The sequence below is a fragment of the Rhyacophila brunnea genome, unplaced genomic scaffold (assembly GCF_057557595.1).
Source record: "Rhyacophila brunnea isolate RB1 unplaced genomic scaffold, BYU_Rbru_1.0 scaffold_5, whole genome shotgun sequence".
In the NCBI taxonomy this organism is placed as follows: Eukaryota; Metazoa; Arthropoda; class Insecta; order Trichoptera; family Rhyacophilidae; genus Rhyacophila; species Rhyacophila brunnea.
The window spans coordinates 3,719,439-3,735,944 of record NW_028233170.1 but is presented as its reverse complement, the minus strand read 5'-3'; the positions used below and the strand labels follow the sequence as shown (position 1 = coordinate 3,735,944).

At 32.1% G+C, this 16,506-nt stretch overlaps 1 protein-coding gene across 1 annotated transcript in view; it reads right to left on the bottom strand.

The window, feature by feature from the left end:
* LOC147065913 (ras-related and estrogen-regulated growth inhibitor-like protein A) overlaps positions 1-6,776 on the bottom strand; it is an 86,185-nt gene extending 79,409 nt beyond the window's left edge. Inside the window, exon 1 of the mRNA XM_085955325.1 lies at positions 6,420-6,776. The gene's annotated coding sequence lies outside the window, so the exon portion shown is untranslated. The remainder of the gene's footprint in view (positions 1-6,419) is intronic.
* Between the last annotated feature and the right edge of the window lie 9,730 nt (positions 6,777-16,506).

Below are 16,506 nucleotides of genomic sequence, written 5' to 3'. Positions count from 1 at the left end.
TTTTTGTCGCTTTGGATGCACCGCCATCTTTAATGTCTTTTTAATACCCATAACTGCGTTGGTGTCGCTGTCATCTGGCCGATTCAAAAGCTCTACTGCATCGACTTTGTAAGCTCGCGTATTTCAATTTGATAGATACTAAAAGCAGCTGCCTACCATATTATAATATATATACTGTGATTATCGTATATGGATTATAATCCGATCATATTTATTATAATCAATATGACGTGTAGTTTGAGCACAATTCGAGGCAATTGAAATAATTAGGAAGCTAAGTTTTATCTGACCAATTTTAGCGTAGTATTGTTCAACATAGAATAAGAATATTGTCAAAGCTTATGATTACAGTAAAAATCATTCGCATTTGCGATTAAAATGTTAAAAGGCAACAGAGGTGCATATATCGGTCATACCTTTTGCAATTACGGTTCCTTACAACTCACATTGTAAGGAACCATAATTTTAGCAACCTTCTATCACTAAGTAAGTCAATTTGCAAGGCGTTGGCCATCTGATACGAGTAGCATGTAATACTGAGATTTACTGCAATTTTATCGCCAACCTTCTGATATGAAGAGATATAAAACATTTAAATCTAAATATCGTATAATAGTCGTTTTAGATAAAGCAATTAAAACAAAGTGTTCTGAGCTTTGATTTGAAAATTCATTCAAATAAATCGCAATGGAATGCGTGCACTCAATGTTTTCAAATTTATTATACTATTTTGTATGGGATGAACAGATAGCAATCAATATCGGCTATAAACATCCTGCACAGTGTTTGAAATGGGCGTTTTTCTGAGTAATTAATTATGTTATTGGATAAATTGCGATCGGTAAATATTACGGTATGTTTGTTTGATTGCTGACTGATACTTCCGAATTAGATCTCTGTTAGATTCCAGAGAATTAAATTTCTTTTTTTTACTGTTTTTAAATTTGGATTATAAACAAAAAGCGTTTAAAAATAAAAGAAAACCGGTTAATGTCTGGAATGATTCCGTTTAGTTCAAACATTTCCGTACTATTAGCCGTTTATTTTCTGGGAACTATCTAAGTATTTAGTAAAGTAATTAAAACTTGTTCTCAAAGCAATTGAAGTATGACCATATATACATATTTATATACCTCATATTAGATCTTAAAAAGGTCATATGGGTGTCCACAGAGTGGACGTTGTTTTTATCAGACTTTATGAGAAATGGATGTTGGCAACCTGCTCAATCTACAAGGACCATACTCTGGGTCCATATACACATTGAAAAAAAACAACATGCAATTTTATGTAATGCCCACTATAACGTCATGGATCCCGGGTTCAAATCGCGGCTCTGGTAAACAAATATTGGTAACCATAGGAAAATTGTTATTCTGTGAGTTAAGTTTTCTATTTTTTCAATTGAATAGTTTTTTTTTGCGGCACGGGTTTCATTTTTCGCTATCATCAGGAATTATGCACACTTTCCAACAGAATATAGTAAGCAAATAAGTAACTATATTCTATGGTAAAAGTACAAAACTCAAAACAATTAATACAGTCAATTTGGTTCTAAATGTGCAAAGCTCATCACCTTGATGTTTATCGTGGTGTACAGCAATATTGTACAACATTTATAAGCTCTATTAACTTAATGCAAAAAGAAATTGTGGGTAATGACCATCATTAACCGATGAATAACCTCTTCTCGTCTGTGAGCTATATTTATCTCGATCGTCCGCGATGAAAGGTGACAAATTTGCGTCACAGTCTTCTTGTTTACGAGAAATGTGTGTCACTCGCGGCTCGTTGATTTACATATTATCATTTCATATTGTCAGCGAGCCGAACGTCAAAGTATACTCACAATACAATATTATTTAATTATTTAACTGACCGTTGGTTATAATTAATATGGAGGACGTTAAAAATAACGCGTCCTGAATAAATCGGTCAATGACAAAAGCTCTTCCGTTAAATCTCAATAGCGTTTCGATACAAAGGAAAATGATACGGTAGAAGTTTTTAATGTCGCAATATACCTCACATAAAAAACTTAATAAGTTCAATAAAGACGTTTTTTTAATAACATAGAAAGCATTTATGTTGGTGTGTTGTGTGTTGGTGATGGAAAGATAAATTAGAAAATGGGTCGCAATCAATTCCCAGTTATTAAAAATATAGAAAAAATGCAACGTTTACTAAAATTAATCTATTAATCTAAATTAATTTTTGCATAAGTATATTGTATTGATGCAGTAAAAGCATAAAGCAATGTTAAAGAGGCTGTTGAATGATTTGAATCCTCTGAACTACCAGGCGTATTAATGTATGTATAATTGAAGGACTAAAGATTAAAAAAAATAACGAAATCTTCAGTTATTTGGTGACGTAATTTGCTCATAGCTTGAACAACTTGGTCATGACAAATACTCACACGCAGAATCTTTCTTGTTATTGGCAATTCGACTCCAGAAAAGACAACTGGTAGAAAATTGTATACAAAATATAACTCAGATACTCAGTAATACGGTAATAGAGAAGATACTATAGTTTTCATCGTGGAAATGAAACTAGAACAGTTTCTTATTGTTTCATGAGTTGCTGGTTTGATTATTGCATGTATTTATTATATAAGTGTTATGTATTGGACGAATAACCAATCTTCACATAAAGTTGACGTAGATACCTCCATATCGTAAAGATTTATATACTAATTTTTTAAGTGAAAATTGTACGTAATTTATCCATATTATCGTGAATAGGAAGTTGTAAAAATATCGATGAATTAGGAATAATAATGTTGCAATTTTTAGTCAAGTTGAAATAAAATTGAAACGGCAAATAATACTAGATTTGCATTAATTGCCGTATGTGAGAATGAAAATATGGATTGATCACGTACAAGTGCTACTTTGTTTGATTTATAGCGGTTTAATCGACAACCGTCCATATTATTCTCTATTGATTTGACATATTAAAAAGTAGATCAGGGTTGTTCATACAACTGAGTGAATTTAATAAAAAAAAACTAGTTCAATAATATTACTTGTTACTTTCACTCATAAAATAAAAAAATAAAATTACAAGTATAATACGAAATAATAAAGTAAAGTATTCCTCTTGTATTGATATGTTATATTATATTCGAGCCCACCTTTCATATAACTTGCTTTAAAGTTTTGTTTCATTATAAAATTAAACAACTTCTATATGTAGGTATACGTTTTATGATATGTAAAATATTATATTCAATATCTTCCTGTCCCAAGTGGTAAAATAGGTTGAGAAAATTGGCAACAACATAGTCTTCTTGTAAGTAACAGATCGCTTTTACAGATGCTTGGTATAGAGAAAAGTATGTATATAATTATATATAATATATTATATACCACTTGGAATCTATAACACCTCATATATTAATTATTATTTTAACACGTGACACGTGTTTCTGCTCAAGTATGATTTCCAACATTTAACATTTCGATTAATGCAATGTTATAAATTCTGGTCAATTATTTTAATTATATTTATGACGCATGGTAGCCGAGTTTCTCGATTGGCCATCTATGGATCAAGGTCGCGGGTTTGATCCAGAATTTGGTCAGATCTATTTTTTTTCAATTGTTTGTTTGATCCAGTGGAAATACTTAATGGGTTGGATGACTTGCTAATAACAATTTCTTGTAGAAACTGTTAGTATAACCTCCAATTAATGAAGGCCAGTATGCTACGGTTTGGAGCGAAAATACTTATTTCGTTATCATTGCTGTGAGGTAGGGGTAGAAAAATAACTGTGTATTTACGAGCTCGTACTACTTTTTTTCTTCTTCTTTTTGTACTTGATAATGCTAACAATGTGCAAGCGAAACATGTCTTAAAATAATTTGTATATGTAGTGAATACCAAGTGATTTACATATTTTATAAGAGTTTTAAATCTAGAAGTAATTTACTTTATTGATCACGAAGCCAATCGCCTGCTGATTGTAAATAATTCATTTATAACGTTGTTATATAAAATAATTCGCATGCATCATAGACGGATCGAAAATTTAAAGGCGAGAGCACTCCCCCGAAAAGTAGAAGATGTGAGTTTGACTCCCGCTCGGAATAACCCTATTTTAATATATGTGTTTCTGGAGAGTTTCAAAATTGTGTGATATCTGGTATTGTTACAAGAAAATTGTTTAATAATAGAAATAAACTAAACATGTTGAAGATACACCTCTTTTACCGTATGAAGCTTTCTGTGATTTGCGTATTAAAATCTCTGACGTAAGTTTCAGTTTGTCATAAATGTAAGTTTTATATGAAACAATGACCTGTTCTAATCCTTTATAGTTTATAGGAAAATTGTTAGACAAAAGGTCCATTTATATGTTAAAGCCTCGAGCTATAGATGAAAATTGTATTTAATTTTTATTAACCCGGTAATAATTTAAATACATCAAACTAGATATACTTAAGTATATTGTTTTATTCTTTTTTTGAAAATACTTATCAATCGAAATCGATCATAGATAAAAATATATATAATATATCTGTTTGATGTATTTATTGGATTTTAGTTGAGGGATGTAGTAAAATTTGGTTGGTCTGTTATATATGCGATTATTTTACATTCATCTGGATTCTTGACTGTTGTGTTTTATGTTTATAATTTTGAAATCATTACATGTGTTGCCCTTGACGATCAGAGCTACAAAGATGACACCTCTATATACACAGCATAATTAGATCAAACATTGCGGAATTTTTTGGAAATTAAATAAGCAAGTTATATTGGGAAATATTTGTGAAGGACGCGGCTTGCATTCGTGACAAAATATCTTCGGCGTGATGAATCGTATTTACTTTTAACATGTCTTAGGAATTTCTAAATCGGATCGAATTAGTTTTTAGTGCTTGTTTTAATATTGATAAGTGTTGAGGTTACTTGTTGGTCGTTTTATAGTCGTTTTACTACTCGCGATTTGGCATCGAAATTAATCATAAAATACACAAAGTAAATGCACAGTTTCAATGACACCTCCAGTGTACTTAAATCATTAAAAGTAAACAATCAACAAATGGTATTTTAAAATATAGATCAACACAATAAAATCTCTTGTTATACGCGGATCGTTGATCAGACGTTTAATGTTTCTTTCAAAACCATTTGAGTGATTTACGGACAACAAGAATACATTTTATTATGTGACAGTTTATTGTAGAAATCTTGTAAACCTAAAGAGATTAGCAATCTATTATTTACTACAAGATGCCTAGAAAGAATCGAATGTCAGAACTAATATCTCGATTTAAACAGTTCTTCAAAGTTCCATATTATTTATCGTTTTTAGCACAAAATTTTTATAGACACACTATCTATATGTCATATTTGATAATATGCTGATTGCAAGACGTAGCAGAATATCTGGTATTTGTCAGTTGTTTGTGCGTATAGGTAAATTATTAAAATAAGTATATTATACTCGTATATATTGTGGAACTATATAGGAAAATGAAGAAAGAGCTAGTTGGTCGGAGATTAAAAGAAATATAATATAATATAATAAACAAAATAATAAAAATCTTTAGAATAAAATATAGGAAATTGTAAGAGAGATATAAATAGGACATTTAAAAGGGACACGGAAGCAAATATTCAAAGAAATAATAATTATAAAAAATATAATATTTTTTATGAATAAATCTTTGATTGAAAAAAACAGTGTTTAACACAAAAAAGGTTATACTTTTAATGAAAAAAAATCATGCAAATGACAGAATGACAGGTAGCGAAAAATGTAAAAAGCGAATTCTTAAAACCGCAATGGGAAATGAAGGAAACAGCTGATTTTCAGTCATGCGTATAAAAGCAACGATGAAAATGTACACTTTCAATATTTTTTTCAATAGCGGGCGCCCTGTAATATAAAGCTCTCCGGTCTGACTGTCTCGATCAAGAATATTGCGAAACGATAGTGAGGCAAAGCCAAAAATCACTCAATTAAACAAATCCCGATTGATAGCCTCTGAGGAAACAACAGAAAAATTCTTTGCCAGACGAGATAGTGCATATTAAAATTTAGATATAATTCAGTCACAAGCGATGAGAGAATCTACATTGAACGATTAATTTGGCATTACTTTATTTAACATTAATACATAAATATTATCGTTAAAGTTAATTAATAATTTAAATAATTAATTTCACTTTATAAATAACTGACAAAAATGAATAAGTACACATATTAATTCTGACATAAAACTGTTGATAGTAATGTACATTCATTAAATTAATTTTCAAAATAAGTAAATAAATAAAATATCTCAAGATGATGCATTATTGATTGGTGATATACGTTTTAAAAATGTGATGTACGACAAACTGAAACGAATACATCAACTGTGATGAATAATTGTGAGATTATAATAAATAATATTACTTACCGAGCCTTATTGTTTTCAGTAAATAGATCAAGATGAAATTATAGCGAGTTGCATTCGAAGAGTAGACTGGAGATGTACAAAGTATTCACTTGAAATGTTCGCACTCACGTTGTTCAATGTCTATTCAATATATTACAAAAAGAGTATCTGTGAGAATTAAAACGTTTTTCATCACTTCACAGTTTATAAAGAAACAATTCACTCTCTATGTCAAATAAAACAAACTGTTTTCAGTACATAAAGCGGTGTATTAGTGTTCTGGGTGCACTGTTTATAAAATTGTTAAAATGCAGATTGTTGGCATGTCAAATGGGAAAACACTCGACGGGGTGTCTGTTCCGCTACTCTGACTGCACTGACCAGACTCTCGTTGCTCCAGTCGTATTTATAAAGATGGTCTGGTCGCCATGGTGACGACGCCTGCGCGGGTACGGCGCCGCGACGCTCGGTCAGTGGAAGCTTTTTGAAAGCTCCATGAAAATTGTTTGTTGCAGTGGTTTTGCTAATGACATTAGTGATTATTTTTCACATACATACGTTTTTTATATATACTTCAAAGATTGTTGAAATTTGATGACTTCATAATATATTAAATAATGTTATTTCAGTTCAGGTATTAATAAAATTGATATATTGCTTATTAAAATACTTTCTCATATGTGTTGCTACATTTCAAAATCAGCCAAGTCCACCTTCAGGTATTTTTGACTTTTTTGTGAATTGCTGAAGAACTACTGCTTTCTAACATTTCTGCATTATCAAAATGTGGAATTTATTAATTTTCAATATTCTATACTCGAAATAATATAAACTTTCACCCTTGTGACTGTGTATTTGAGAAAACAAAAAGCTGTTTTCCTCCTATTCATATATTATGGACTTGGCTGATTTTGAAATCTAGTGACACATATTATGATAACAGAATTTAAATATAAACTTAGCAAGATTTAAACTAGAATATATAATTTTGAAAATTTTAGGATATTTATATATAAAATAAAATCGAAATACCTACCTCCAAATCGGAAATAAGTCTAAATATTAATGTATTAAAATTTATTTTCAAACACATAATTCATAAAATAGGAAGTTATTATTTTTGCACTCATTTTGGTCATCTATAATCTAAATGAATATCCATTTCTGAATTCGTAGGTTGCAGGTGCGAATCCCACATATTGCAAATCAACATATTTTTGTTTCATTTAAGTGTGTTTGGATTCAGAGCATGGTATTAATAATAAGTGGAGTAAATGGTTAAAAATCATTTATCTAAAAAAAAAAACGGTGCGAGAGTCGGCTAAGATCATCCACCAGATTGTATAGATAACTGAAACTCTCGAAGGGAACCTACTGGCTTGCCATATGGGGGTTGAATCCTGGTGAGGTCACAATATATTTTGTGATTTTATCAAGCTTGGATGTTAAGTGTTTCACAACTAATACAAGTGCTATAGTGTCACCATTGAAATTGGGTCTAGTAATAATGTTACTTCTAAAGAAAAACTTGTAAACTTAGATTAATATTTCGTAGGTACAACGTATATTTACACCTTGTTGAAGCAGCGATGCAAAGCAGGAAGTAAATACTTGAAAGCTGCCGTAGTCCTTTGATGCACATTATTTCATTCCAGTATATTATGTTCCATATACACATAGTGAAATATTTCCGGGTCCCAAGTATTTCAGAAACTTGCGGGTTCATACTATATGTAGACAAGTATTTAATTACGAAGTGATGGCTTCATATCATTTTGCTAGCGGTAGCTTGCGACTTCGTCTGCATATTATGGTGCGTTAATAAAAAGAAAACATGTCATTCGATACGTTTTTTTTTATTTATTAAAGCAATATCATTTTGACATATACTTAATTGATCTAGACACTTCTTCTTCTGCGTTGTCTTTTATTTATTTTTATAATTATCCAATCGGTACCTTTAGAGATGTACATTCGTATTACATTCCGATGGACGTATGCTCAAGTGAGCCTATTCCACCGATGCTATCTGGCCACTTTACTTTCTTGTGATGAATTGTTGCAAATGCATTATTTTCGAGAAGTTTTATCTTATAACTTTGGAATATTATGACATCAAGATGTTCCAATACTAAATTGGCAATAGTCATGTCATGCTATGAAAACGTATTAATTAAAGTCTAGTAAACCAATCAGGTATACAAAAATTTAAAAAAAAACTCTCAATTAATTCATGGAGGAAATGCATTGTATTATTAATTTAATTAAAAAAAAAAAACACAAATTTGTATAGTAATTTTGTATATATAGTATAGTACTTTTGAAAATGTAACGAAGGAAACCGGTTCAGATTTAATAAATAAAAGTTGAAAAACCACTATAAAAAAATGTGTTTTATTAAATTAAATTAATAACCAACGAGATTCTTCAATCGCTAATCAAAAGGAAAAATTTAAAAATCACCGAAATACATTACAATTTTATTATAATCATCATCATCATCAGTCTGAATCTATCCACTTCTGGATCAAGGCCTCCCCAAGCTGATTCCACTTCTCTTTGTCCTGTGCGTTGTGTTGCCACGTACTTCCGCAGAACTGAACCATTTCATCGATCCAGCAGCCTCTAGGTCTATATTGCGAACGTTTTGTACTTCTTGGGTACCAATGGGTAACTAGATTTATCCAGCAATTGTCCCTTCTTTGAGCTATGTATCCAGTCCATTAAGTATATTATATTCTTTAAATGAGCTGCTATAAAAATATTAATAGCTATTACATAATTTGAGAGTTATGTACCCAATGAATTCTATTATTTTATTTCCGTCCATTTTTATGCTCTTTTACATTCTTTGTACAAAATATTGGTCTGTATATAAACTAATATCGCTATTAAATGAAAAGTATCGAATCTTTTTTGATGTACCTGGATACATTATGGAGCTATAAGTTTACTTAACCATCATTTTTTATGGCTGTTATGTCTTAGGAGCAATTACTCAAGACTGAGGTCACCATGCATAAAAATGTGCTTCGACTGAATTTACATGACTTTAAGTTACGAGTGCCTAAGAGAGGCAGGTGCACGTAAAGGCAAAATCAAAAATTGTAGTAGGTAACAAATGCTAATACAAAACTGCCGAACAATCTAAGTGAAGAAATTCACGTTGGCAATAAAAAAGTTCACGTTGGCAATAAAATGCCGCAATTTTTCTAAATGCAACAAAATTGGCCTTTATGGCCACCAGGCCAGACGGTCCGATAGGCCTACAGCTGGTTGAACCGACTTGGACAAGTTTTCTCTTTCCGTACACATTTAGGACATTCCCAGAGCATGCGGTTTGCATCCTGTATTTCTTCGCCGCATGCACATATTGAACGGGTAACAAGAACAAACTCATGGAGTGTGCCGGCGAAGCCACACTCCATATCTCCGTTTCCCTATTGATATTGGGGGAAAAATATTGTTTGCTTGCTTTTGGTGTAGGACAGGTTTTTAATGTTAAAATTAGACGGATAGTCCACTTCCTCGTGAATAGCTTTTCATTACCTACCAAAGCGGGGAAGTGACGTAAGATGAAAGTCCTTAAGTCGATGATTTAGGTATTTAGAGTTAATAACGGCTTGTGTGTAATATAATATAAATATGTATGGTAGAAAAAAAGGTCATCCGATATATAGAACATGCACATAAAGCACAAAAAATTAACATTATGCCTGATTTTAAATGTCATGTCTAACTTTCAAATTACAATGATTGTAATTTGAACAATGTTAACAATTATTGTTCTATAACATGATTTTAAGACGCAGTGGCGCACCCAGGATTTAATATTGGGGGGGAATGTAAATTAGTCCTATAGGCTCTTTTTCTTCTTCACAGCCTAATTTCTCGTTTATCGGTCTTTTGTCTATTGCACTCGGTGCACCTACACCATGGTCCCCACATCCTGAAACGGGCCCTCAGGCTAAGATATTTGCCCCCCCTACATACCGCTAAGATTAAAGGCAGTGTGAAACACTACATTAACGTTTTTCAAATTGTGTTTTAGTTCAAATTAAGGGTACTTATACAGTGAATTATTGGCGATTTTTAATACATCTACTTTAATAATAGAGCTGTCGAGTATTGATACATAATAATAGCGCCGCAGGCGACTTTTTTATTATTAAAGCTAATTTATTATGTGTGTTTATCTCACTTATCTGGTCAACCCGACACGCCGGCCCCCCAGGCTAGAGCCCTGTCAGTCCTCCCCAGCCATGACCTACACCACTCCGGAATTCGGGTGGACACCGAGAATTTTTTGACAGTTTCATTAGGGATTGGGTTTCTAAAAAAACCTGACTATTGTTTCGAAATTTTTGTGTTAGAAATTAAAATCTAAGAATTTTTTCTAAAAAGGGTGCTGGAGAATTAATACAAATCATTTTTTTGCCGTGTTTTTATTTGTCTTAGCCCAAAGTTATAGTTTATTGGCTTTCAATTTCAATGTTTAAAATCATTCTGATAATTTTCATTTTTGGGGGGTGCCAGGGCCCCTTGCCCCCCCCCTGGGTACGCTACTGTCAAGACGTACCAACTTTTGGCAGTAACCCCACGATATATTTACCTTATTTTAACAAACAATCTTTCTTAAGAATCGTACACACGTAACAAAAGATTTAAAAATTTAAAGACCCCGTACTAAACATACACAAACATAAAACATATACGTTTACAAGTGAATATAAAAGTATAAAACGTATACGCTTCTTATCGTAGATGCGCCACGCACTTGTATGTATGTGCAGATCAAGAGGGGGGACCCCAAACCCCAATAAAATTATACAGTGATATCCGATGGACACTAAATGATCACAGGGACATTCTTAAATCTGCCGGATTGACGAAACCATTATGTACATTTAAGCAGATATCCGCGGTAGGGAGCGAGAATAGTGGAATGAGCTAGGTGAGGCTAAGTCGAAGATAACACTAATAATTTAAATTCTAATGGATTTAAGTTTTGTACTATTTCATTTGAGTTGTTTTTTGTGACCCGGGTTTCGCCTTTCGGCATCTTCAGGTACTGTGTACGCTCACAAAAAGGCAAATAAACACTAATAATTAATACTATTAACTCTAACTCATATAGCAAATCAATACAAAGTAGGTAAAAACTTTATGTCAAGGGTCACAATAAAAAAATATAATAAAGAAAATATGAATAGTTGAAGGTTTGTAAGAAACACCATACCTTATCAATAATATAAACTCGATAAGCGTATAACAAATTTTCAAAACGTAATAATAGATCATTAGTAATTATAACCAATAAAAATACTACACTCAATAGGTGTAAAATCGTCCATTCTGGGAACAATGGTAACGTATTAGGGATAATAGACTTAACTAATGAGATATATCTTAATATTAGTCTTTAAAAGTTACAAGTTAAACAATCAATATTCAATAATAATGATTTAGATAAATAAATGAGTTGATTATTAGCAAGTTTAATGAATCTACTGGCCTTGTTTAGTAATTTAACGTAGGCAGATATTTTTTCATCTAAATAGATACATGTAATATATTTATCATATCGTAATGGCGCCGACTATGTTTTTCTTTCTGTTGAAATGCCATGACTGTATCAATACGGTCCACTCGCTTGGAGCGGCGACGCAGTACAGACGTCGTTTGTGGAGTTTAAAACAAAGCCGACGCCGAATAATACGACGTCGCGACGCTCATTTGTCTGCCTACCGGGAAACTCACCAGATCAAACAGCATGTTGTATTATGAATGAATAAGAAATTCGCAGGAATACAGCTTTGTATACCAGATGTATGAAATTCTCTGCAGAACGATTAATTTTGGAAACATATTTAATTATGAAAATACATAATTTTGAAAATATGGTATGTATTACAAAAAATCTTTACCGAATAGACATCTTTCGCTGTCTAAACGAGTACTCTTATCCCTTAAGGCTTAAACTTTCAACATCTGTGTATCCCTTATATAATTATTATCGTAATACTGAGTACAAAATGCATATATTTTAATAACAATCAAAATATATTTATTTTTTCCCTTTTTTAGCAGGTAGATAAACAAAATAATAATAAAAGAAAAATAAAAGTTATATTATAAATAACATTCATTATAATCAATGAGAAGGATGAATTTTTTTATGTTGAGACAGATAGTCATAATTTGGTTCCCTGGTTGTTAATTTTAATCTGAGATGCGGTTCCTGTTCCTTCTTTTTTGCTGAAAAAGCAACTTCACATAGATATGAAATAAAATTGGAAAAGGCAAGATGTATTTCAAGACTTTCTCTGTTAAAATTGGATACACATGTTACATTTACAACCAGAATGATGTTAACGTACACTCCTTATATTTATTTTTCAAGAATCCGTCTGCAACTGACTTGCTTCTCTTCCGCATGCGATAAACCTTCTAGCATGGATGTCGTATGAATGATTGTAGCACAAGGCGAGGCCAAAACCCAGTGCAGAGCGTACCCTCACCAAACTCTTCCCGTACTCCAGGGGGTATGCGTACCACACTTTGGGAAACACTGTTTTAAGCCACCGTTCCATATATTATAATGTATGTTTCTGGGGTGTATTTTTATTAATAAGAATCTATCATTCTTAAATCTTACATTATATTATGCTTAGTATTTAATGTAAATCATCATAATCAGTCTGAATAATCCGCAGTTGGCTGGAAGACTCGGTGAGCCTCAGAGTAATAATATAAAGAGAGCGTGTATTGTTCAGCTTTATGAAGCCATGTTTCTTGCGTATAACGCACGGTAGAACCTCAATTTTATTATTATTAACTTAACTATCAAACGGTATACCATCATGTTGCTTCTCAGTACGGCTACCAAATTTAAGCACAACATAGTTAACCACATTTTCTACTATATCAACACAAAAACAATAAACAATAATACACAAACACGTGCTCGCAGTTTTTAAATGACTGTAGTCATCCAAACCAATAATTACCGGTGACGTGTACAAAAAATATTTAATTCAGCCGTAGAAATTCTATCTTACTCTAACGCATACTACAGATATATAAGGGTGTTAAATGCTTTCTCACTCGCACTTATGGTTTGTTTTTATTAAGGCCTTCCTACCTAATATTGTGTTTAATTTTAATTACATAATGATTTTTTTCTTTTAAATGTTTTTAGATACATACCTATGTATTGATTATTTACAGTGTAAATTACCTTAAAAATGATATACTAAATTTTCATATTCTGTCATTAGTAACACTACTCTCACTCTTACAGACAGCTTGCAACCAGCCTTGATTCCTGGATTGCATCGGGATCTCGTAAATTTTAGTTAAAGCACTGGTACGTTATGTTATGTTTTTTTAAGTATAATAAATACATAACAACTATAAACGCCCATTACAAGAATTAGCAGTCGTCTAGTTTGTTGTATTAGCAAGAAATAACGAGTGGCGTCAATTAATATTACGAGTATATCGTTAGCACCATTAGAGGTTCGGCGAAATTGACGGACGGTGAAAAAATAATAAAAACACGTTTAATGAAATGTGCCAACCTCGCTAAAGATCAAAACAATCATAATATTTTCGCTCGTAACATTGAGCTTATTACTAGATAATAATATTTATACCGACCGTGATAACAGTGTGCTTATTGTAAAAGTTAAAGTTTACGAAAAGTCGGCAAAGGTCAGTAAAAGTTGTAGAATTGAAAATGAAGTTTGTTTCTCGCCATTATGCTGAACCTTTATAACTTAGAAACAATTTTTAGCATTGTCATAATTCACAATACTGAAAGACACAACTAGGGATTGCAATACCGAATGAATATATCAATACAGGTATTTCGATATTTTTAATTAAATTCCGGTATTCATTATAACACATAAAAAAGAAGTACTTCGTCAATAAATATAACTATTAAAATCTAAGTACCTACATTTATTATGTTGACTTTTATAAATATGTATCTATGATAATATTGTTGAACTGAGCAGGAAAATCTCTCTCAAATTTAACGTTTGTTGGATGTAGGTACTTTCAACGTTGGATCAATGGTTATAAAATAATTGGGAATATTTCCCATGAATGTTTTGAGTGATTTTGTTTTATCGCTATTTAACTTTTGTTGGTTTCATTCAATATATTTGCATTTTGGCAACATACATACTTATACACTAAATTTAATATACAAAGTAAGTAATGAAAATATAACATTAAATTCTTAATACCGCAATTATCGGTATTATAGATTTTGAAACCGGTATTTCGGTATCATTAAATAATTGAATACCGGTTTTAAAATACCGGTATTGCAGTCCCTAGACACAACTCATGGACATTTTGTAGCCACTGCAGTCTCACAGCGTTCGCGTGTATTTCCTGACACCATTAGGCCATCGACGTTGTGGTCATCCCGCTGTTCAATTTCCTTCTGCCCCACTAAATGTGATGCGCTTTGCCGATGCTTGATTTCCATGCGTGTTACGTGACCAAATCATCATAGGTTTTGGATTTTCTGTTCTGTAAGAATTTATTCTCTAACACCTGCAAGTTCTTGGAGTCTTTGACATATTGTATCTGAGTTTTGAATGTGATGGTTTCGGTGCTGTCGACTGTATAACTGAACGACGGACAACTGGGCGCCGCTTTAGATGAATGAAATGCACGAAGAAATTTATGTACAATGTTATAACTTGAACCAACAATTAATAGACAAGCAATGCTAATGGTGTAATGTATCCACCTTTAATAAAACGAGGTTTATGGTTGTTAGAAAAACTCGTATTGATGGTGTGCTTCCACTTTACAATATTGCACTGAAGCCCAGAAAAGTTGTGTATTATGAGGGAGGGATAGTTGATAAATGTTCGATATAATAGTAACACTGGATTAATTAACAACATTGTAAAGTATAATTTATTGTTCTTCATCTGCAACTCGAAAATTATGAATTGTGTTATCATTGATGACAATTAATATTTCCGGCAGGCACATAATATATTTTACATCACAATACACGCATTTGAGTCCAGTTCGGATCCTCATGCCAGGATCTTTGACGAGCCCACCTACCTATCGCTAAGAACAAGAGAAATGTGACGCTCTACAGTAGTGTTTTCCAAATTCTACATAGAAATTATCATTTAAGTATATCAATCATCATATCACATCCCATTTCATCGCACAACCACATATTTAAAATATTCAATAACCTTGAAGTAAAGTAAGCAACTTTTTTTATGCAGTTACAGTAAATTTGTAATGTGTCTTAATCTCACTTAGCTGGTTGACCCGCCACGCCGGACTTAAGCCCTGTTAGTCTCCCCCCATTTGGTGCCATGACTATTATAACACTCTCGGATGTATTATAATATAAACCATATAAACCATTCAGAAAGTGAATGCCTGTTATCACAGGTAACCCGTAATGTTATCTAGATAACACGGATTATACCTACAACTAGAAAATTGATTTTCCCACCCATTATAGCTTATCTGTAAACTACAACATTTTTATCACTTCACATAAAAAATAAATTTAATATTTATCATAATATAATTCACAATAACTTATCTTACTAGATATTCCAATGAAAGAACCTCTCACATTCCAGCAGTTATTTTATCGATTAGGGCTTAAGGCTTTAAGTTCAAGCGCAATAAAAATATCAAGCCACATACAAGAAAATCCCACGCCTTCCTGGAAAAGCGAAGCGGGTTTCCCCCTCCTGCTGAAACTACGATGCAGTCGTTTTTCCCGCGTAGAATATTATTCGTAGAACTCACTGTGCACTCAATTTAATTAACTACACATAATGAAAGAATTTCCCGTCAACAAGTTAGGATAAATACAACGTACTGAAACGATATTTATTAACTATATTGAAATACAACCCTCAACAGGCACTATCATAATAAAGTATCCACCTTACTTGGAGACGTTGACATATTAAGCAGTAGCAAAGGGTGGAAGTAGGCTTTTAATATCCGCCATAAATAGTGCACAATAAACTTTGTTAGTCGTATGTATTTAACATACATAATTTTTAAAAACACCTCTGACAAAATATATTATAAG